Genomic DNA, 23765 nt, shown 5'->3' with positions numbered 1-23765 from the left:
AGAGAAAAGCTGTCTTCATATTTGTTAAGGGAAATCACATGGAAGAGAAATTAAATTCATTCTGTGTTGCTCTAAAGGTCTAATTAGGGTCAATGGATAATAGCTAACTCTATCTACTTGGTAACTTTGCTTTGGGGTAGCTCTGGGGAAAAACAAAACCAAACTAACACTATAACTTTAGTCCTGTGTTACATGCAAAAAGAGGGATAAGCAGGGAACAACTGGTAAATGTTTAGCAACCAGTTTTCCGGGGCAAACATACATGCAGGACAGACTCTATTAAGTTTAATCTGTATTTCCTCCATCATTTTCTTAAGTTTAAACAATCAAAACCAACAACAGCAAAATCAAACTCTGATTTATAGCCTTTGCTGATTTCTGAGTTGCAAACATTAACAATGAAAATTTAACAACTGACACTCAAGAGCTAGTTTCAGTTGACTTCAGAACACCCTTGGATAAATGTGAGTTCTACACGAACAGGGGAAAGAAAGCATCTACAAAGTTGTTCTTAATTTTTTTTTTTTTTTGCCTTTTGGAGGACAGTTGGGGTTAAGTAACTTGCCCAAGCTTACACGGCTAGTTTTTTTTGTGTGGGTGTTAAGTGTCTGAGGCCAGAACCAAACTTGGGTCCTCCTGACTCCGGGGCCGGCACTTTACTCACTGCGCCACCTAGCCGCCCTTACAAAGTGGTTCTTGTTTAAATATAAAGGAATACTAGAAGTTGCCTAAGACTTTTCCAGCATGTATTAATATAATCATTAGGTTTTGTTGTTTATGTGATTAATTATGCAAATTTTTCCTACTGTTGACTCATTCTTGCATCCTAGGTATAAAGCTTACTTAGTCATAATGAATAATTTTTAATACTTATTGGTTGTCTGTTAAAATATTCTCTATGATTTTTTTGTTCAATATTCATTAGTAGCAATTATCTCCATTCTCCTTCTTTGATTTAGGTATCTGGATTATATTTGTTCCCTAAAACAAACCCGTTAGTTTTGTCCTCACAAGGTTTGTTAGTGTCCTCTTTTCTTTTTTATTGAAAACTATTTTTGAAGTGTTGGAATTCATTGCTCTTAAAACATTTGATGGATTATACATATAAATCTCTCTGGGCCAAAGTTTCCACCTTTCCTTTGGTCATTCATTTATTTCTCATTTTTTCCTCTCTGAGATTGTATTGTTTAAAAATCATTATTTCTTGTTTTGTTAATTTGGGTATTTTATGCTTTTATAAATTATTACCCATTTCCTTTAAAGTCCCAGGTTTTTTGAGGGGGCAGGGTGGAGTGGAGCATTTAATTGCTTATAATAGTTTCTTATAGTTCTCTCTATTTCCTCTCCATTCTTTGTGAATTCAACTCATTCATCTGTTATTTTGGAAATTTGATTTTCCTCTCTTTGTTTCTTATCAAGCCAGCTAGTGGTTTGTTGATTTTGTTAGCATTTAAATAAAAAACTCTTTAAAGAAAAGGAAATATGTACCTACTATGTTCCAGGTACTGCACTAAACACTTTGTAAATATTAGCTTATCTGATCATTACAACTCTGGCTATTATTATCCCTATTTTATATGAGGAAACTGAGAAAAAGAGAGGTCAAGTGACTGGTTCAGTCATGCAACTAATTTTCTAAAGCAAGATTTGAACTCAGGACTTCCTGAATCCAGGTCCAGTACTCTATTCACTGTACCACTTAGCTGTCTTGCTATTTGTTTTAACTCAAGTCTTTATTTTAATTTGATTTCTTCATTAATTTTTTAATAATAAATATGTTATTTATTTTGCTCTTTTTTGGAGGGGGGAAGGCAGGGCAATTGGGATTAAGTAACTTGCCCAAGGCCCCATGGCTAGTAAGTGTTAAGTGCCTGAGGTCAAATTTGAACTCAGGTCCTCCTGACTCAAGGGCTGGTGCTCTATACACTGTGCCACCTAGCCTCCCCTTTCTTCACTAATTTTTAAAACTATCTTCTTGTGTGTTTTGGTAGGTACTGTTAATTTTCTAGTTTTTTAAATTGCATGTTTATTTTACACCAATCTCTTCTTTTTCTTAATACATGGTGTCAGAGAGATACATTTTCTTCTGACTATTAGAAAGTGGAGAAAAGGGAGAATAATAAATCAGCAGGTCCTGGCCTTTTATATATTTGATAGCTACATTTTAAGGACTTAAGCAGTTTTTTGAATGTTTCTTAAAATAGAGAGGATACAGAAAATAACACCGATCATAGTGAAAGATGTGGATCACATATATGGAGGATCAGGGTGACCCGATACATATGCAGGCAATAATTAAAGGTTTTACATTTTCTCCCAAAATGAAAATGAAAGGGCTAAATATCTATAGTCAATATTTTAACCTTATCTCCTCCCCTGCCCCCCAATTTTTCAAGCATTGGTTTTTAAAGAGCTTTGGATTTAGACTGTGATCCTGTGCCAAAATCCAAAGTCAGTGTTTCTTTGTCTATCCAACTGCAAACACCCTGATGAGTGAGTCAATATTTCTATTTTCTATTTGTAAAATGTGGATATTAATAATTGTAATACCTATTTTATAGTGTTAGTGTGATGAAAGTGCTTTGTAAGCCTTACAGTGCTTTTGTTTTCATTTTTGTATTCATTGGACATCAGATAGAAACAATCATGGGACAACTCACTATCCTGCTGTTATTCTCTGGTGCTTAATGTTTGGGAAAGGGTGACTGAAGTGATTGCTTTTTGCAATTGAATAAATAAATAATCTTTGTAATTGAATAAAATTTTGGGATACAGGCTTATCTTTAGAATCACTAAGGGCATCTTTTATATAACTCTACTAGTAATTAAGAGAATAGCTTTTATGTGTCTATGTCTATGTATGTCTAAGTATATGTATGTGTGTATGTATATATATAATATATATGCCTGCTATATGACATGCACTATGCTAAGCATTTTATGAATATTATCTCACTTGATCTTCATAACAACAACTCTGGGATGTAGCTGCTATTATGATTCCTATTTTATAGTTGAAGAAACTGAGGCAAATAGAGTTTAAGTGATTTGCCCAAGGTCACACATCTAGTACATGTCTAAAGTAGGATTTGAATTCAGTTCTTCTTGATTCTTGTCCTAGAGCTCCATCCACTGTGCCACTGAATTGCCTAATAGATGAGTATAATTGTTATTTCTTCTTGTTTCCACATGGGCATGATTTATTCTAATTGGTCTCTGTCTTCTGAAGGCATTTCATTCTTGTGAATGATTAGCATTTGTTAAACATTTGTTAAAATGTTACACCTCTTCTCCTTTCTTCTTCTTTTTTTTTAAAGCAATCGGGGTTAAGTAACTTGCTCAAGGTTACACAGCCAGTTATTTCGGGGTGTGGTGCTAAGTATCTGAGCCCAGATTTGATCCCCAGGTCATCCTGACACTGGAGCTGGTGATCTTACTTGCTGAGCCACCTGACCACCCCCCCTTTCTTCTTTTTTCTACATACATATTTACTTCATTCTGAACTTAATAAAAAAAAGCACTTCCATAACATAGGAGAATAGAAAGAAAAAAAGATTGCACATGAAACTGCAAATTTATTATGTACAACTTGCTATTCCTTTAAAATATATAATAATGTTACCATCTGATTTTTTTTCCTTTTTTTCTCCCTTCTTCCTAGACCTAGAGATGGCTATCATTAGATGCAAATATGTATGTGTGTCAATATATACATATATATGTGTGCATATACATATATATGTATGTATGCATTTCCTTTCTCTGGATACAGATAGCATCTTCATATGTCCTTTGTGGTTAATTTGGGCATTTATAATAGTCAAAATGTTTTATTGGCTGAAAGTTGTTCATAAAACAATATTACTATTACAATAGACAACATTCTCTTGGTTCTGCTCATTTTGCTTTTCAGTATTTTGTGCAGATCTATTCATGTTTTTCTAAAATCACTGAACTCATCATTTCTTATAGTATAGTAGTATTCCATCATGGACTTTACCAAGAGAAGGTCAAAGTGGATATAGGACCTAGATATAAAAAAAACAAACATGTTTATGTCTAATGGTAACCATCTCTAGAGTCTGGGCAAAGGTAGGTGGAGGGGAGAGGAAAAAAAAGAAAGTTACATGGTAACCTTAATATATATTTAAAAGAAATATCTAGTTGTATATAATAGATTTGTGGTTTCATGAACAATGATCTTTTTTCTATACCACATTATGGAAATGTTTTTTTTTAAGTTCAGAATAAAATAAAGAAATGTTTCTTTTAAAAAAGATATTATAAGAAAATTTGTAGAACATGGAACATATTTTCTTTCTTTTTCTTAGCAGAATTATTTACTGAAATGAAGATATAACTTAAATTTCTATGGGACTCAAAGGATTATAAAATACTTTCCAATAGCTCTAAGAGGCAGGTAATAATATTATGTTATTTTTACAGTTAAATCTGAGGGTTTGCCCTTGACCACATAGCTTATTGGTACCTGAGGCAGGATCTGAACCCAGAATAGGACTACATTCTTTCTACAATGCTATAGTATCTCATGACATAATTACTATCAACACTCCTAGATTGTAATTTCCACTTTGTCACAAATTGTGTAAATTTAAACAATTGATTTAATCCCTCTGTTCTTACACAATTTTAAAAAATACCTTCTTTTGTGCTTTTTGGGACAGTGTCAATTTTCTTATTTTTAAAATTGCTTGTTTATTTAATTAATCCCCTTTTTATATTTTACAATTAGCAAGTACTACCTGACAACTCTTCTTGTAGAAAAAAATGAGAAAAAGTTCAAAATGTTATAAAATGTCAGACTCTTCAAAGAATAATTATACTTTAACTTAAGTTTTTTTTAATTAATCTTGTCATCTGAGGATCAAATTGTGAATTATGGTATACTAAGGTGATTATATCAGAATTGTGGAGAAAGGAAGAAATCCATCAACTTGTCTATTTTTTTCCCCAGTTCCCCATATGAAATAAATAATGGATGGAATCGATTAGAAAGAGGCATGATGGTAGGAAGGAGATAGGACTTTCCTTTTAAAAATTCAAATGTTGAACTTTAGGAAATTTGAGGTTGGGCCTACTGGCCCTGATGGGTGGTCAGCCACTCACCCATCAGTCACAAGGAAGCAGTAGCCTGTGATTCTTCTGCAGATCTTTCAAGGGTGGATCCTGCCTTCCCCTGGCAATGACCAGGAAATGAAAATGAAAGACTTTTGCTCTGTGGTTAGGGTGGGAGTAAATGCCAGTCTTTCTATGAGGAATGGAAAAAAAAAAAAAAACAACCTCATGCACTTTCAGCTGCAGAGGAATTAAAGAATCATGACTTTAGAGCTGGAAGGAATCTTAAAGGTTATCTAATACAACCTTCTCATTTTACCAAGGACAGAGGCCCAGGAAGTAAGGTGACATTTGCTCAAGGCCACATAGATATTAAGTAGAAGAAATAAAATTTGAACCCAGGATCTCTGACTCCCAAAACCTTGTTTTTTCCACTGTGCCACAGTCTCCCCATTTGTAAAGTAGATAGGTATGATTGTGTCTATGGAATGGTTTGTTGCTTTTTGGTTTTGTGGCAAGTTTTCTGAGCCAGGTAAAAGTTGTCAAATAACTCAGTACTCTGAATTTATTTGGCTTCACTAAGGCAATTGTTTTTTGCCTTGTGTAGGCAGAGAGAAGAATGGACCACAGATCATCTATTTCAAATCCCACTGAAAGCATGAATCCCACATAAAGTTTCTATGGAAAATCATTTTATATCCTCTGCTTGAATAGTGAGAAGGCACTCACTACCACTGAATCAGCCAGTTACATTTTGGATAGCTATAATTAACATAATTTTCCTTATTTTGAACCAGAATCTGCTTCCTTATAACTACCACACAGTGGGCTTCTTTTTAATCTCTGGGATAAGTAGAATTAATATAATCTCTTTTCTATATGATTCAGACTTAAATACTTGAAGGCAGCTATTATGCTACCCTCACCCCCAATCTTCTCTTCACCAAACTAAATATTCCCATTTTCTTTAAGTCATCCTTAAAGTCAACCATATTTAGTTTTTTCACCATTCTAGTTCCCTTCTATTTCAGAATTGTCTCCTCTGATATATGCTACCCAGAATTAGATAAAATATACTAGATGGAGTCTGGGTACAGTGTCCCTACTCCTGAATGTTACATTTCCATGAATACAGTAAAAAAATTGCATTAGCTTTTTTTTTGGGGGGGGGGAGTAGGACTACCACTTAAATCATGTTTGAGTCTATATTCTACCAAAACTACAGATATTTTTCACCATGATTTTTTTTTTTCACCTGAATGCTTGCTAGTGTAACTTTTGGTTGACGATGACTGTAAAAGGTGTACAGGAATGCAGAGGTTGGGACAGAGTTCCCCTGTGGTTTCTGGGCCATTCAATTTTGGTCTGAGATCCAAGCAGGAGACTGGAGACTGGGAGTAAAGTATTAGAGGAGGAAGCTAATTCTGAACCACTATTGAGAGCTCCATGGCAGCTGTCCCTGTCTGTCATGGACAATGGAGCAGCCCTAAATATTTGGAATGGTGGTTGTTGAGTTGTTTCAGTCATGTCCAGCTACTCATGACTTCATTTGGCGTTTTCTTAGCAAAGATACTAGAGTGGTTTGCTATTTCCTTCTTCAGCTCATTTTGCAGATGAGGAAACTGAGGCAAACAGGGTTAAGTAACTTGTCCAGGGTCACACAACTAGTAAGTGTTAGATGTCAGATTTAAATGCAGGAAGTTGGGTCTTCCTGGCTTTGCCCATCACTCTATCCACTGAAGTATCTAGCTGATCTATGTTTGGAATTGACTAATTGTTAATGAACTGTCACTTTAGGTGAACATATTATAGGTGGTAATTTTGCCTCCTCTCTCCATCACCCTATCCTGGAGGACTTTTGTAAAGGCATCAAGGTGGCACAATAGATATATCACTAGACCTGAAGTCAGAAAGGTTGAGTTCAAATCCTGCCTCAAACTTTAGATGTACAACTCTGGGCAAGTCCCTTAACCTCTGTCTGCCTCATCTGTAAAATGAAGCTAATAGCATCTGTCTCTCAAGATGATTGTGAAGATAAAATATGATATTTTTAAAGTACTCTTCAAACTTTAAAACCATACTCATACATACACACATACATATATGTGCTAGTTATTATTATCTATTCTTTTTTTAAGCAGTTGGGGTTAAGTAACTTGCTCAAGGTTACAAGGCCATTATTTCTGGGTGTGGTGCTAAGTATCTGAGCCCGGGATTCGATCCCCAGGTCATCCCGACACTGGGGCCGGTGCTCTTACTTGCTGAGCCACCTGGCTGCCCCTTATTATCTATTCTTTAAAGGGATTATATTTCTGTTTAATTAGTATTAATTGTATTTGAGATAAAATTTGATCCATCATAACTTCTTCTTATCTATGTACTTCATTATTTGAAATAGAGTTGCTAAAAAGAGAGGGGGGGGTGGCTAGGTGGTGAAGTGGAATAGAGCACCAGCCCTGGAGTCAGGAGGACCTGAGTTCAAATTCAGCCTCAGACACTTAACACTTACTAGCCATGTGACCCTGGGCAAGTCACTTAACCCCAATTGCCCTCCCCCCCAAAAAAAGAGAGGGGGGCAGTGGCATATTACTCAGAAAGAGACAAAGATGAAGAGACAGATAATTCCCTCTGAATATGGGGTTGGGCAGGGAGGAAGAGTAGGAGCTCTCCTAATAGGGGGCCCCTGTGCTATATGAAATAAAATCTTTTTGATTTTTTTTCACTGCCTGAAAAGAAGAAAGAAGATCAATCTGTGAATCCAGGTCTCAATATTCTCCCTCAGAGCAAAGAAATTTCAACACTGGTTAGGAGAAATAATGCTGGGTAAACAGTAGGATGCTTCCCTCACAAGTAGTTAGCTTCACTCAATTTTCTTCCCCTATTGTTCTTTCTGACTAACCAGTTCCCCTCCCCCCTCCCCCCCCCGCCCCGCCCCCGGCCCCCAGTCCTAAAGGGGAACAAAGTGGAGATGTTGACTAAAGGAAAGACATGCCTGAGAGATTGGCTAGCAAAAGGAAGAGCAGAGAAGCAGAGATTCTGCTCACATAAAGGGAGTACCATTTAAGAAGGTGCAATAAGTTCTTTTACTAACCGAATAGCTCCAATCTCATATATTAGTATTCTAATTATTACTCTCTTAACTTATACAGTTGATTTTTTGGAAGCCACATGCAAAACATTGAATTTTTTCTTTATTAAATCTCACTCTTTTATGTTCAGCCTTTACTTAAACCTCTTAAAATATGTTTGGATCTCATCTCTTTCTTATCTACCCCCCTCCCAGATTTATGTTATCTGCAAATTTTATAAATATGGAACCCATTCTTTCATCCATACTTCAATGTGTATTGATAAAAACCCTTGGATATATTCCTTTAAATAATTACTTCAGGTTGGCTAATATAGAAAGATATTTGTTTTTTATTACCTGCCCAGAGTTTTGTGGTTTAGTGGGAAGTACTGACTTGGAATCAGGAAGAGTCTATTCTAACACCATCTCCAGCTCTTATCAGATGTGCAACCTTGGGGGTGGAGGCAGTTCTCTTCTGGGAGCCTCAGTTTTCTCTTATGTAAAACAGGGATGAAAATAATACTTGTGCTATATTAATGACAGGGTTGTGGTAGAAAAAGCACTTTGTATACCTGAAAACACTATATAAATATAGTTTTAGTTATAGGAAGATGGATATTCAAAGCAAAAACCAGTCAGATCATTGGTCTAAGTGAAGGATAGAGACTAGCCTAAATGAGGGAACTCCCTCTCTTAATGCAGGTCAACACCTTATCCGTAATTTATAGTCTTACAGAAGTGCCTAGAATATTGAGAGGCTAAGTGACCTTTCTTGGGGTCATGTAGCCACTACGTGTCAGAAGTAGGATTTAAATTCAGACATTTCTGTCTGGAAAGCTAACATTTTGATCTTCTCTGCCATTCTGACTCTAAAGAAAACAACTAGGGGAAAATGAACTTGAAATTCATCAGAGTAGTTTACTGGAACCAATAAGTTCCTACCGTTGTCTACAACTTCCTTCAGTTGGTCCCATTCTTTCTGGTGGGTTGGTACTTCCTTCCTTTCTTCTTTGGTTCACTTAATGATAGGGATGCCTAGCAAGTGCACGTTTCAGCCACAGATGTTTACAGTGCAATGCAGTCTATAAATAAAGGGCTTCCACTGTTTACTCCAATTGGAGAAAGAAAAAAAGGGGGGAAAATGAATGTCATCTGGCTATCTAACATCAGGTTGTACATTGAGCTTCCTGAAAGAAGCAGTACATATCCACCCTTCCCATGATGAACCTCTTCTATAGTCATTTTGAAAAATAAAAATTTAGCTAGTAGGAAGAATATAGAAGGTATGATTGAAAATAAGAAAGCCTAACTAAGATAGTAAATCTATATGTTAATACTATTGACTCAGTGATAGTCAGTGGTATGTGTTCTGCTTTGGATCACTGTCACCAGAATGAGTGATTGGCTAGCTCACTTGTGTTGAGTACCATGATGATAAGGTTATGCGTTTGATACCTGTGCAGTCCAGGTAAACCATCTTGTCTTCCATGACTACAGTCAGTCATTCTATTACTGGCTATTGCTAGCCTCAAAGGGCCAATACGTTTGGGAATAAAGGAACAAAGAGAAAAACAGGCCAGTCTAAGGCTATGTAATCTTATAATGGTTCAATTACTTTCTTTCAAATTAAAGGGCCATTACTCAGGAAATATATTTGGTATGATCTCCAAGCACAAAAGTTGTTTTAGAACTTTGTGTAATGATTGCATATGTATAACCTATATCAACTTCCTTGCTGTCTTAGGGAGAGGGTAGAGAAGAGAGGGAGGGAAGAATTTTTAGAACTCAAAATTTTTAAAAAATTAATGTTGAAAATTGTCCTTGCATGCAATTGGAAAAAATGCTACCAAATTTTTAAAAAGAACTTTATATACCTCAAAAATATTTCTGATTTATTCATTTCCTCTCCTTAAATGGAAAAAAAAATCATAGTTAAGTTTCTCTACCCTACAAGCTTTTAAAAAAGCTTGAGAAGTTAAAACTCTCACCAAGAGAGCAATACTATCATTTTGAGTCAGCAAATAGGGACTGGACTTTCTTCTCAAAGTTGAAATGTCATTACCAGACTCAGCTATCTGCTTTGTATTCCCCATATACCTTTTACTTTTGGGTAAGTATTCACCATCACTGGGTACCTGTACTTAAAACACTCCAGGTTTCAGTTTTCTTGCCTAATAAAGTGATGGTAATACTCAAACTACCTCTGTCACAGGATTGTTATAAGAAAAGGGCTATGTAAAACTATGCTGTGTTTTATAAAAATAAAAATTCAGGCAGAAGAATTTGTGGTGTGATTGAATTTAGAATGAGAAAACCTAGGAGTGAGTACTGTCTGCAATTTACCAGTCAATGGATCTTGGGACAGACCTCTTAATTTTTTCACTGACTTAGTTTCTTTCCCTTTATAATGGGGATAAAATTTCTTAATATTATCTTCCCTAAAAGGTTGCTTTGAGCAAAGTATGTACAAAGACTTACATAAATGTAACCTGTTATTTTAGGACTTGTAGAACAAGTTTAAACTGATTCCTACTAGTCAATAATCCCAGTGAGGGGAGAGACTGTCTAAGATAAAGAGATATAATGGGAGGATCACTGGTTTTAGAATTAGAGTTCTAATTCTTCCTTTGATTTTTATGCATGTGTGAATTAGGGCAAGTCATTTAACCTTTCTATTGACTTTGATTCCTCTAATATAAAATGAGAGGAAGTGGGTCCAGAAAATGACTTCTGTGGTCATTCATGAGGCTGGTAAGTGATAAATGTTCATTGTGTGTTTTCTTGAATGGGCCTCCTTAAGTGAAGTGTTATAGGCTGACTAGAACATGAATTTCAAGCAAATAGATAAAGTTCTCCTCCAACCCTTAAATAAAGGAAGCTAGGTGGCAGAGTAGATAGAGTTCTGGACTTGGAATCAGAAAGGCTCATCTCCCTGAGTTCAATCTGTCTTCAGACACTAACTAGCTGTGTGAACTTGGCCAAGTCACTTCACCCTATTTGTCTCAGTTTCTTCATCTACAAGATGAATTGGAGAAGGAAATAGCAAACCACTCTAGGATCTTTGCCAAAAAAAACGAACCTCAAATGGGGTCAGGAAGAACTGGACATGACTGACCAACAACAAAATCCTCAAGTAGTTACAGAAAAACATTATTTTAATTTGCGCTCCACTTTCACTCAGATCAGTTTCCAATGCTTAGATATGAATCCAAACTCTAAAAATATGTAGAATCAGTAAAATTGGCCTAGAAATATCATGAATCAGGCTTCCTTGCAAAATTCTCTCCATTTCTGATTCTATCTACTATAAAGGAAATGTTCAGATCAGCTTTCCTTGTGCATTTCATCTTATTCATTCTCAGCTGGAAGAGAAAAACAACTCATTCAAACAGTTCAGACCTTTAAGAAAAATGATTCTGAAAACGCACGGAGGTGCACTTGTGGGGAGACATTGTTTATACCCTTCCTAACTTTGCTGATTGATTCTTTCAAACAAACAACCATTTTCTTTATGCCTATCTGCAGGAAATATGTGTTTGATTGATGGCCCCCAAGTGGCCCCTGGAAGGAGTTCATTGTAGGAATTGTGCAACAGAATTGCCAGAGGCGCTGGAACAGGAGTCACAGTCTCTGAAATACTTGATGTACTCTTTTGCACTCGTATCTTACATTTCCGAGGTAGGATTTGGTTACTGGCTGATGATGGAGAGTTATGGGCAAGGCTATGAGATGTAAAGACCAAGAAAAAGTATGAGATTACAAGGCTGGGTAGAGATCTGCATTACATTATTGCTTCATCAGACTGGGAAATGGAGTCATAAGGCAGTTGGAGAATGGCTTCCTGCTCTGGAGGCTTAAATAAGAGAGGATATTTTCAGAGTTTGACAAGAGGATTTACAAAATGCAGGGAGGATTCCCATTTATTCACCTACCATCTCCTTTTGCTTTTAGGATCCATCTGGATTTATATGTAAAAGGACCCTGGGAAACAAAATCCCAATGTCATTTCTGGCTTCACCTCAAAAAGGAGAGAGAGGAAAACATAGCAGAAGGGTAATGATAGGGATTTAAAAACGAAAAAATAGAAAGAAAATGGCATTAACAAATTTTTTTTTAATACACAGAAAAGAACAGGAGGAATTTGGAAGGGCAGTATTGTAACTACTGGGTTAAATTTTATAAACATTTAGAAAACAGTACATAACAAAGTTCAGTTTCATATATGGTCTTTTTCTCTTTTGTTGAAATGTTCACATTTCTGGATGTTTATTAAGTCAATAATTTTAAAAGGAGGGGAAGGGAACACAGCAATTAATCTCATGAGAAACTGAGTTGATTGGCAAACAAATCTCCAAATTACCAGTAGACCTGGATCAAATTTATAAGTGTAATACCAAATATTCTTGTTCATAGCCTATAGCTCATGATGCTTAGAATAGCATATGTTCTCAGACTGAGCAGTGCTAAACAGAAGCACTATATAATTGAAATGGCAAATTACAGTGTTGTGGACATTTTTAAATAATCATCACTGTCTCCTTTTCCAAGTTTGTTGGGGATGTCTTTTATTCAGTTAAATAAGTCTCATCCAGCTTGACTAGAGCACGATCATAAGTGCTTTGTATATATTTTGCATTTAGTTTCAACTAGTATTTTGCCAGACACTGTGCTTGTTTTTATACATGTTATTTTCCTCCAACAGAATGTAAGCTTATTGAAGGTAGGGACTATTTTGTTTTGCCTTTATATCCTCAGTGCCTGGAATGTGGTAGGCACTTAATAAATACTTGTTGAATTAAATGGAATCAGTTGATCAATCACCAGATATCTAAATTTCTGAGTATTTCATTGTGTTTTATTCTTGATTTATGATTTTATTCTTCTCCTCCTCCCCTTTCTTTCTATTGTGATTTAACATAGGAGTTTACATTTTTCTCTTTGCTGATTTTCAGGTACTCTTCCAGGGCTTTTCAAACTTTTTACACTTGTAACCTCTTTTTGCCTGAGAAATTTTTATTCACGAAACACCTGGGATTCATTTCATGTTTGAATTTGAATTAATTTTTGGTTATTGCACATTCAGAAGCCTTTTACTGTTACCGAATTTTTCAAGACATTCACATTCAATTGTGTGACCCCATGTGGAGTCACGACCCATAGTTTAAGAAATGCTGCTCCAGGCAACATGGAAAAGCTTTTTTTTTCAGGTGTCAGTGATTTGGAAAGGAGTAACAACAGAATGAGAGGTGGGAAAAAAAGAGTAAAAGGAGAAGAGTAATTGTGATACATAACAAGATTTTGCCTAGTTTTACTTCTACTTTGCTAGTTATAGAGATTGTCTAAAGTTTCTCTTGGGCAGCTAGGTGTTACAGCAGACAGAGTGCCTGGCTTGGAGTTAAAGGAATATTAATCTTCATGAGATCAAATCCAGCCTCAGACACTTACTTGCTGTGTGACCCTAGTAAGTCACTTAATTCTGTTTGTCTCAGTTTCCTCATGTGTAAAATGAGTTGAAGAAGGAAATGGAAAAACCACTCTAGTACTTTTGCCAAGAAAACCAAATGGGGTCACAAAGAGTTGGACACAACTGTAATAACAACAAAAACTTCTTATCCATTCATCAAACATTTAGTCTCTTTTGGGGCATAAACCCAGAGCCAAAGGACCAGATTATGGTAGAATAGAAAGATGAACCATTTTCAAAGTTGTTTGAATTAATATTCTCTTTGACAGTTAGACTCCTTATAAAAAAAATACATAGTGCTTAGTCTGTCTGCCAAACATCTATTTTCCAAGCTAGTGGAGGGTGTATCAAGAGGGAACAGAAAGATTGGGTACAGATAAAAATTGAAATGTTTAGATTCTTGCTGGCCAAGAGTGAAATGTTTTGATATAGGGAATCTGTGAAAGTAAATGTATATTCAGGTGGCAGTGCCTTAGCTGAATCTTTCCCATGACTTATTTGCTTCACTTTTCTTTAATAATGTTACCCATCCCTTACCAGCTAATGCTATAGGCTTGTCTCCTCACACACAGAGCGTCAGTTTGGCATACACTAAGAAGAGAGCTGACCTTCTTTATTTTTCATTAGCACCTTGATTTCTTGCTCATCATTAGATTTTTTTTCGGAGGAGGGAAGGCAGGGCAATTGGGGTTAAGTGACTTGCCCAAGGTCACACAGCTAGTAAGTGTCAAGCATCTCAGGCCAAATTTGAACTCAGGTCCTCCTGACTCCAGGGTCGGTGCTCTATTCACTGTGCCACCTAGCTGTCCCACATCATCATTAGATTTTTAAAAAAGGTTAGTGTCCCTGAATGAAATGAGAACAATACTCTATTCAAAATTCAATTTCATTCCATGAGGACTTTGAAGGATGTCCGTGTTTTACCTACTTCTTCTTTCAGTATCAATAGAGACTGTAGGTAAAAAGACCATGAATAAAGGCCATTAACAAACAGGACATTATAACTGTGTTAAATTTAGTAGGGATAGGGCTTAGAAAAGGAACTGATAAATAGAGGTGTGTATAGTATTATTTTATATATATATAGTGTCTAACGGTAGTGTTCTCTGGGGTGGGGAGGGAAGGAGAAAAAAATAAAAAGTTCACAGCAAAGAACAAAAGAAAACTAAGGATGAACAGAAGAACTATGTGTAGTATTTATTGCATAGTTTAAAAAAGAAGCAAACTGAAAGGGTAATTCATGATTTTATATTGAATCCTCTTTTTATGTGTGCTGTGTACATGGAAATGCTGCTTTTTTTTTGTCTTTTTGTATACAAGTTCAAAATGAATACTTTTTTTAAGTGAAGATAAAGACTAGGTCTGTGATTTAATTAGCCTAGGAAACGTCTTCTACCAGAGTATTAGATTATAACTTTTTGAGGGTAGGGACTGTCTTTTGCCTATTTTTGTATCCCCAGAATGTAGTAAAGTGTCTGGCACATAAAAGGTGTTTAATATATGTTTGTTGATTGATTGATTAACATTATCTATGTTTTATTGTATTTTTATTTACTTCATAAGACATTTCCCAATTACATTTTAATCTGCTTCTGGTCACACTTAGGAGTATTGTGAACCACATATGGCCTGTGGCTACATGTTTGATATCTCTGCCTCTAAATGCATGTATGTATAAAGTAAATGCAGTAAGCAGGGAGTAGCATTGTTCTTTGCGGGATAGGTGGTATGGTGTATAGAGTGTTGGGCCTGGAATCAGGAAGACCTGAGCTCAAATCTGGCCTCAGACACTTATTAGCTGTGTGACTCTGGGCAAGTCACTCTATTTGCCTCAGTTTTCTCATCTGTAAAATCAACTGGAGAGGGAAAAGACAAACCACTCCAGTATCTTTTCCATAGAGTTATACATGTCTGAAATGACTCAAAACCAGCAATAGCATTGCTGTTTGCTGCTATGCAATAATCAGTTATAGTGATAGTTTAAAAAATTTTTTTGATGTTCAATATAGTCTTACAAACATCTCTGAATGTAAGCTGCTTTTTTGATGTAAGAAGTGCAAAGCATCATTCTGCTCACATTTAAGTGTTCATGAAAAGAACTATTTCGTGGATTGCTGTGGTTAAGAATTCATCAACTAATGGGCAGCATCCTGGTGATGGATTTCTCTGACCTTAAGAAGCTGCCCCTCGGGCAGCAGAAACAATCTCAGAGTCTCTCCAGCATGGCAGAAACTTCTGGGGCTTGCACTTCATATGCAAAGCCTTCCAAAACTCAGGTTCATTTCCAAGCAAGGATGAGGCATCAAGAGGAGAGTCCTACTTGTAATTAGGTTTATCCAATCATAGACCTGGCAGGGATCATCCAGAACACAAGATAAACAGAGAATTTATCATGCAGTAATTTTATTTGATCTTGAAATAGATAGAAATTAGTCACCCAAGTTTTCATTCACATTTGCAGTTGGCTTAATACCCATTACCTTGTTGTGTGTTATCTCCTTTTGGTCTTTTAAAAAGCAACTCAGGCATGGAGCCATTCTTGACCATTTTCCACAGCAACACCCAATGGATTGATGGTCTCAGAAAAGTAGCCAATCAGAAGTTTTGTTTTCTGCTGTCATTCTTGACACTCCTGGAAAGGACAACCAAGTCAGTTTGGACCAGATAGATCATTGGGAAAGAAACCTGGACCTCGGCCAGTATTTATGGATTTTCAGTTATTCAGAAGGAATGCAAAATAACACATGTGTACCTGCCAAATAGCATCCTTTTTCTTTGCTGTGCTTTTCATATTTATAACTGTAACATGAACCAATCTGCAAACTCAGTTTCATTAGTCTTGGAAAAGCACCATGTGCTTCATCTCTGCCCTGGAAGTCCCCATTACTTTGAAAAATCTGATGCCATTCTTCCCCTGTATGGGGTAATTCTACCACTTCCCTGAAGTAACAACCAGGAATTTTAAACAAAGACTTTAGATTGAAATGGGGACAAATGATTTTGGATTATTTTTCTACCTCTCCTCCTTTTCCTCTCTCTCCTCTTATGAAGGGTATATGATTGTTTTGTAGTTAGACTCAGGGATTGAGGATAGGGGAGGTAGGTTTTTCATTTCTTTGGTTGTCCATTTTTTCTACCTTCCCTCTTATGTAAAACTGAGGTATACCCTATTGTTCACTTGAATTAGTGAGCAACTTACAATTTTTACATCAATTATTTACATGTAATTTAATTTATATTAAATTAAAATGTATACTTCTCAGCAATTGTAAATACAAGCCTGTCTTCACTATAAAACCTGCTATTTTTCCAGCAGATAATCTTAGTTATGAACCATAGCTGAACCATTTACCCTAGAAGAAACCCCCAAACAAGCCAAGACAGTTCAATTTGAGTCCAGTCATCCTGGACTAATGAGGTATCTCCTAATCTGAATGGAATATGAACAGGAACAAGTGGATCTGACAAAATAATTCATCAACTTGTTGTGACTTAATGATTTCACTTTTAGAGCTATCAAAATATCAAATAATTTCCGAGAGAACAAAAGTAGCAGCCAAGTGTCTTGACACAGATGCCAGGAACACAAGAACACAGAATCATCAGATTTTAGAGCTGGACTGGCTGGGCCTCTGTCCAATTTCCTTTCTGGCCCTCCTCGTTCACCTTACAGATGTGGAAACTGAGACCCAGAGAAATGAAGTGAATTGTCTGAGGTCATAGAGAGTCAGATGTACAGTATGGGGGCAGTACCTAGAGCCCAGGGGTCCTGGACTTGACTCGTGTCTCTGACACGTACTAGCTATGGGCAAGTCATTGAAATTCTTTGAACTGAACTCCAAGTTTCTTTATTTGCAAAATGAGAGGTTGATCCAGATGACCTCAGGTCCTTCCAGTTCTAAACCTATGATCCCATGACTTGCAGGTCTGGTGCTTTTTCCAATAGGCTGAGTTGCTTAATTTTAATAGCCTGTCTGCATCCTTACAGCTGTTCATATTCCATACTCGAAATGTCCTGGAAGCAATGTTAGCTGATTCTGCACAAAGTATGCCCAGCCAAAAAGCAAACAACCTCCAGCCAAGTGAGACACTTTATAATTGGTAGCTTCTCTTAAATAGACCTTGTTCAGGCAGAGTAGCATAATAGGAAAAAGATGAGACTTGAAATCTCAAGAGACTTAGGCTTGACCCTCAGTTCAAATCTCTGACTCATCACTTACTAGGCATCACAGGCAAAACATTGAACCTGCCTGCATTTCAGTGTTCTCATCTGTAAAATGGGAGTCTAGCACCTGCCTCATAGAGAATCAAATGAAACAATGTATGTAAAACAGCTAGAAAATCTTAAAAATCCCAAATTACTGCCAGTGATTGTTATTGTCTCTTTCTTCTCATTGTATTCGATGGAGTGTGAGTAGAAATGGTACTGGAACATGTCACTGTCCTGCCAAATTTTGGGTTTGATTTTCCACAGATGATAGGTAGGATATTTTATCCATCCTAGAAGGATAAAATGACAGATTTTTTTTTTTGTAAATGAATACAATCATTGGAATGTGGAGTCATCTTTTGTGAACACACTAAAAGTATCTTTGAGACAACTCCTATAGCAGACAGGATGACGGGATCATAGGATCAAGGCCTTACTTACAGCATCAAGTGGTAATGGGTAGGATGAGAGATTAAGCCCTTAGAGGCCATCTAGTCTAACCTCTTTACAGATGAGCAACTGAGGTCTAGGTGAAGTGACTTGCCCAAGGTCACATAGTTAAAATGTTAAAGATTCAAACTAAAGGTGATCTTCTGGTACCATGTCATTTTGATTTCTTCTAGTAGATTTCCATTTTGGATTTTCACTTTTTCATTTTGAGCATTTTCCATTCCATGTCATCTGAAGGTTAAAAATGCTGTTGAATGTTTATGGGTCAGTGTTATGTATGGGTAATTGCAGACAACAGTTGTCTGTGGCAATGTTCCATGTCCAGTTTCAGTATAGTTTGCTGTTATGATGATTTTCATCTCACTTTTTATCATTGTCATAGTTGATAGAGTTCATTGAAGCAGGTCTTTAAAATCATTGTTATTGTTTGTCCTTTGTTCTTGAAGAGGACTATGACATCAAGAAGGTGACATCTTGACTTGCAAGTGAATTGGATTTAAGTGAGGCAAAGCTGTTCAAAGTCACCAGCCTCACTCCCTCCTCTGGAGCCAGCTGGGTCTAGTGGCAAGATACAGATCAAGCTGAGTGGAGATGGCTCCTTCCCTAAAGATCCTCAGTGGGTTCAATGGATCTCTATTGTCTGTAGCAGGAGTTCTTAACCTTTTCTGTGTCCAATCAATGAACAATTACTTCTGCTCCAGAAACGTCTAAAGACCAGAGAGACAAATAAAAATAAGGAATAAACCCTGCTCTAAAGGAGATCACATTAAAATGGGGTAGACAGCATATATAAATCTGTGCTTACAAGATAAATAAAGGTTGGAAATGGAATTGGAAGGAAAGAGTAAGATATCTGTACTTACAGAGTAACAAGGCAAAACACCTGAAATTGGAGATGGATTGAACTGGTTGCTTCAGGTGCCACTAACAAGGAGAAATCAACCTAAGTCAATTCAACAGACTCCCCCAAAATGTTGCTTTCTTTTCTCCTTCTTCTCAAATCCTTTTATTGTCAAATGTTTGCTTTGTAAAGAACTTGGCCTTTTAGCATTGCTTCTAAAAGGATGTTTAAAAACAGGCTGTCCAGTTTTGAAAAAGAGAAAGAAAAAGGAAAAGTGGCCCCTCAGCCTGTGTCAGCTGGGGTCCCTGTGGATCATTGTTTCTTTTAGTAGCCCTAAGTATTGACAACAGTGTATCTAAGACCTTTTGATTGTGCAACAGAAAGAATCGAGCTCTAAAAACGTCTTTTCTCCTCTCAAGACTCTCCTGAAGCCTTCTGCTGTGCTACCCGAGGTTCAAAATCACTGTTTTCATAGTCATCAGCAGCTTGAATTCTGCTGTTCAGCCATTTTAAATGAAGAATCCCCAGGTAAAACATGGGACCTGGGAATTACTTTAATAATGGGTTGGATGGGGCCCCAGGACCTCCAGCTACTTCCAAAGAGGACTTTTGTTTAGCAGATACTAACCATACTCAGGAGCTGCAGAGCAAGAAGCATTCTCACTTTGGTCGAAGGAGTAGCTCCTCCCCACCCCCCACTCCCTTCTCCAGGCATTGGTATAAGGACCTTCCATTAGCTAGCTGCCTTCCCCAGTCTGCATTGCTCACCACATACTGAGCCAGAAGCAGATGCTGGCAGGAACTTTTCCTAAATAAAAAAAAAATCATTTCACATTTGTTGTCATAGATTTTTTTTTAATTTTTGCATTATTTAGAGAGGTATCTAGGAAGCTCTTTCCCATACACAGCCTTTTGCCAAAGTTACTTCACAGATGATAGACGGGAGGATTACTAATGCTATTTACATCTTTCCCTTTTAGAAATCATTGGCGTTTCCTGAGTCTGTCTCTCTCTGTCTCTCTATCTCTGTCTCTGTCTTTCTCTCTGTCTCTTTCTGTCTCTATCTCTGTCTCTGTCTCTTTGTCTCTGTCTCTCTCTGTCTCTGTCTCTCTCTGTCTCTCTGTCTCCCTCTCTCTCTGTCTCTCTCTCTGTCTCTGTCTCTCTCTCGTCTCTCTCTGTCTCCCTGTCTGTTTCTCTATCTCTCTCTCTCTGTCTCTGTCTCTCTCTCTGTCTCTCTCTGTCTCTCTGTCTGTTTCTCTGTCTCTCTCTCTCTGTCTCTCTGTCTGTTTCTCTATCTGTCTCTCTCTCTCTCTGTCTCTCTCTCTCTCTCTCTCTCTCTCTCTGTCTCTCTCTCTCTCTCTCTCTCTCTCTCTCTGTCTCTCTCTCTGTCTCTCTCTTTCTCTCTCTGTCTCTCTCCATTTAAAAAACTGCCCAAATCAGGAAGTATATGAATTTGATCAGCTCCTGCATGTGGCTGAATGGACATACCTCTCCTTGGTCAGACAGCACCACCTCTCCAGAGAGTTATGTAGCCCTTTGCAAGATAGGGACAGCTTTCCAAGAGAGGGACAACTTTGCAAGTCACAGAGGGCAACTTTCTAAGAGGCAATGACAAACCTCCCTCACTCTATCTATTGGGGGGCTTCAAAACCCCTCAGTTTTTCTGTGGTCAAGTTTGAAAAAAGTCAGCTTCCTTTGCTTTCCTGATCTGGCTGTTGCATACAATCTGCCTCTTCAACAGGGTTCTTTGGAAAAAAGATCAATTCACTTTACTCTCAGATTCTCACTCCAGATGTGATCCAGTCGCGCTTTGGGTCCTGTCTTCCTGCCTGTTTTACTCTTTCCTTGTTGTCCATCAACACACATGTGGCAAACAGGCTTAGAGTCAACTTTCCTAATTCATGTTCTAAGAGAGTATTAAGGAAACCAAATATTTTTACACCCCTCCTATTATATTACGGAATCCAATAAGACTGCTACTTTCATCTTCCTATATCCAATGGCCACACAAGTCTACCAAACTTTATCACCTTGAGTAGAATTCCTGCAGGTCAGGACTTTAACATGTCAGGGATTATGTGTGCAGATTTGTATCTGTCCTGGAGCTAAAAATAGCTGCCTACACTCTGAAGCCATCAATCTCAGTCATTTCAAGAGCCATAAAAACATTCTCTTCCACCATCTAGTCCATCAAAAGTTCAGCAATATTTCTCAGCTCCTTTTTCCTCTCCCCCTTTCCCTTCTCCTCTAACTCTCTACTCTCTAACCACCTGTTCGAGACTCCTGATCACTAATCCCGGCCCCCACCCAACTTTTCTACTAAGACAATCAATCATTTTCTTCAACTTTAGTTATGCTCATACCTTAACTGCTCCAAATAACATAAGGGATCCTAATCGTGTCTCATATCAAATTTAATCTCCTTATAAGGCAGCTTAGAGGTTGCCCTTACCTTATTGACCTCCATTTTTCATTTTCCATCAACCATACTGACTGCCTCATGGATTCTTACTTACATGCTGCTATACCCAACATCCCAATTATATTGAGACCATATTAAACATCTGGGGAGATAAGATGTTTGGAATCAAACCTTATTCATAGTTTGGGAAAAATGGAAATAAATTTAAATTTTTTTAGCGTGTAGGATTTAGAACTAGATGGGTTTAGAGGTCATCTAGTCTAAAGCTCTTATTTTACAGAGGAAACAAGTCCAGAGAGGCCCTGCCTAATATTACATAGCCATAAAAGGATAGAGAATATGCCTTGGCCCACTGTTCTGGAACCAAGCTAGCTAGATCTGCCCCCTTGGTGTTCTAGAGGTACCCTGAGGGGTTTTGAGATGTCTCTTCTCTAATGTAGTTAGTTGGAACCCCCTCCCCTTTTCTCTCTTACCCTTTAGCTTCCAGACACATTTAACTACTTAACAATAATTAGCTCTTACAAATGAATATTAATTTAATTAATTAAATATTAATCGAAAATGAAAATTAATTAAAACATACCAATAACAAAAGTATAAACATTTTTATCCCAAGACCTCATGCAGATTTTTGGAGGAGAATGGGTTCATTCTTATTTTGTTTCCTACATAGCATTGGTTTTACCAATTTCTCCTCCAGCTACATATGATTGCCACCAGCTACCGTGTTTCCCCGATAAGACCTATCCTGAAAATAAGCCCTCCCCTTACTGTGTAAGATTCCTCTAAAATAAGCCCTCCCCCGAAAATAAGCCCTATTGAGATTGCTACTGTAGTGAAGGTGATCCCCTGCGCTACACGCTACATTACGGTACCCTCTGTATGCACCGTCCTCCCCTCCCTGTGAAACGCACGCCGCGCTCCGAGCTGCATCCAATTAGAGCTGCAGCAGTGAGCGCATCATCCTGTTCTTCCCCAGTGATTTGCTTATTGAATAAAGGTACATTTTTTTGTTCACATTTACCTGTTTATTAAAATTGCTGTCAATGTTCATTAAAATAAGCCCTCCCCTGAAAATAAGCCCTCTGGTGTTTTTCTGTCCAAAAAAAATAGTAAGACAGTGTCTTATTATCGGGGAAACACGGTACTGATGGTCTGAACCTGGAAGAGCACACCTAAAGGTCATTTCTTGCTCTTCAGGGAGGAGCTGGGTTCACAACTTGGCTAATGGTACACTAGAATGCCAGAGGTTCTGATGCTTTCACCTAGAATGGACAAGAACAAACAGAGGACAAAGGGCCAAGGTTCATTGTTGCTGTTGGTTTTTGTTTTTTTAAACCATACTTTACCCTTGGCAAGGAGGGCCCAACACCTCTCCCTTTAGGTGTGACTCTGACCAACCACTAACAAAGCAACCAAGAAAATGGGCAAGGCAAACTCAGACTTTTTTGAATGCCTTTGCAGGCAAGAAAAGAACCTTATATTTACCATATGGTTAGCAAACCAGAACCAGCTACAGAATATCTGCAGATGCACCAATATTTCTCCAAGTGACTCCCATTAAACATCATTAAGACTCTCCCAGAATCAGTCTCTTCAGTCTTTCTGTGTGGAGAGATTCTGTGCTAGGCACTCTGGCCATGTGCCAGGCCCCATGACACTCCTGTTATAGATTTAGAGTTGGAAAGGGTATTAGAGGTCATCTACTTTTATTCTCTCATTCTACTGATGAGGAAACTCAGACCAAGAGGAAAATTATTTTTCTTAAGTTAATACAGCTCTTAATTGGAAGAACTGGGATTCTGACCCAGTATAGGGCTCATTCTACTATATGGTACAATTGGGTCATAGAACTACCCATCATAGGCCACTTAATCCAACCCCCTTCATTTTAAAGATGAGGAAACTGAGGTCTAGGGACATTAAATGGCTTGTTCAATGTTTCACAAGTGGCAAGAATTGAACCTAAGACCTCAATAGCCACACCCAGTGCTAATAGTACTGGGTACCATACTGCCTGACCTCTATGGGCTCACTAAGTCTCAAATCTTTAATAGCTGAGTCAGACCCAGAGTCTAGTTCTCCTGACTTCAGCAGCTTTTTAGAATGGGCTACTAAGAAACAATAAAGTTCTCTCTTTTCTTCTTCTTCTTCTCCTCCTCCTCCTCCTCTTCCTTCTTCTTCTTCTTCTTCTTCTTCTTCTTCTTCTTCTTCTTCTTCTTCTTCTTCTTC

General features: G+C 37.5%; 1 long non-coding RNA gene across 1 annotated transcript in view; it reads left to right on the top strand.

The window, feature by feature from the left end:
- LOC138153091 (uncharacterized) overlaps nucleotides 1-19880 on the top strand; it is a 70456-nt gene extending 50576 nt beyond the window's left edge. Inside the window, exons 3-4 of the long non-coding RNA XR_011166289.1 lie at nucleotides 11672-11824; nucleotides 18717-19880. This is a non-coding gene — a long non-coding RNA (uncharacterized lncRNA). The remainder of the gene's footprint in view (nucleotides 1-11671; nucleotides 11825-18716) is intronic.
- The last annotated feature ends 3885 nt before the right edge of the window (nucleotides 19881-23765 follow it).

The sequence above is a fragment of the Petaurus breviceps genome, unplaced genomic scaffold (assembly GCF_028583685.1).
Source record: "Petaurus breviceps papuanus isolate PSGF00001 unplaced genomic scaffold, PetGlider_PUasm1.0 90977, whole genome shotgun sequence".
Lineage (NCBI taxonomy): Eukaryota > Metazoa > Chordata > Mammalia > Diprotodontia > Petauridae > Petaurus > Petaurus breviceps.
This window is presented reverse-complemented; position numbering and strand designations above follow the sequence as displayed.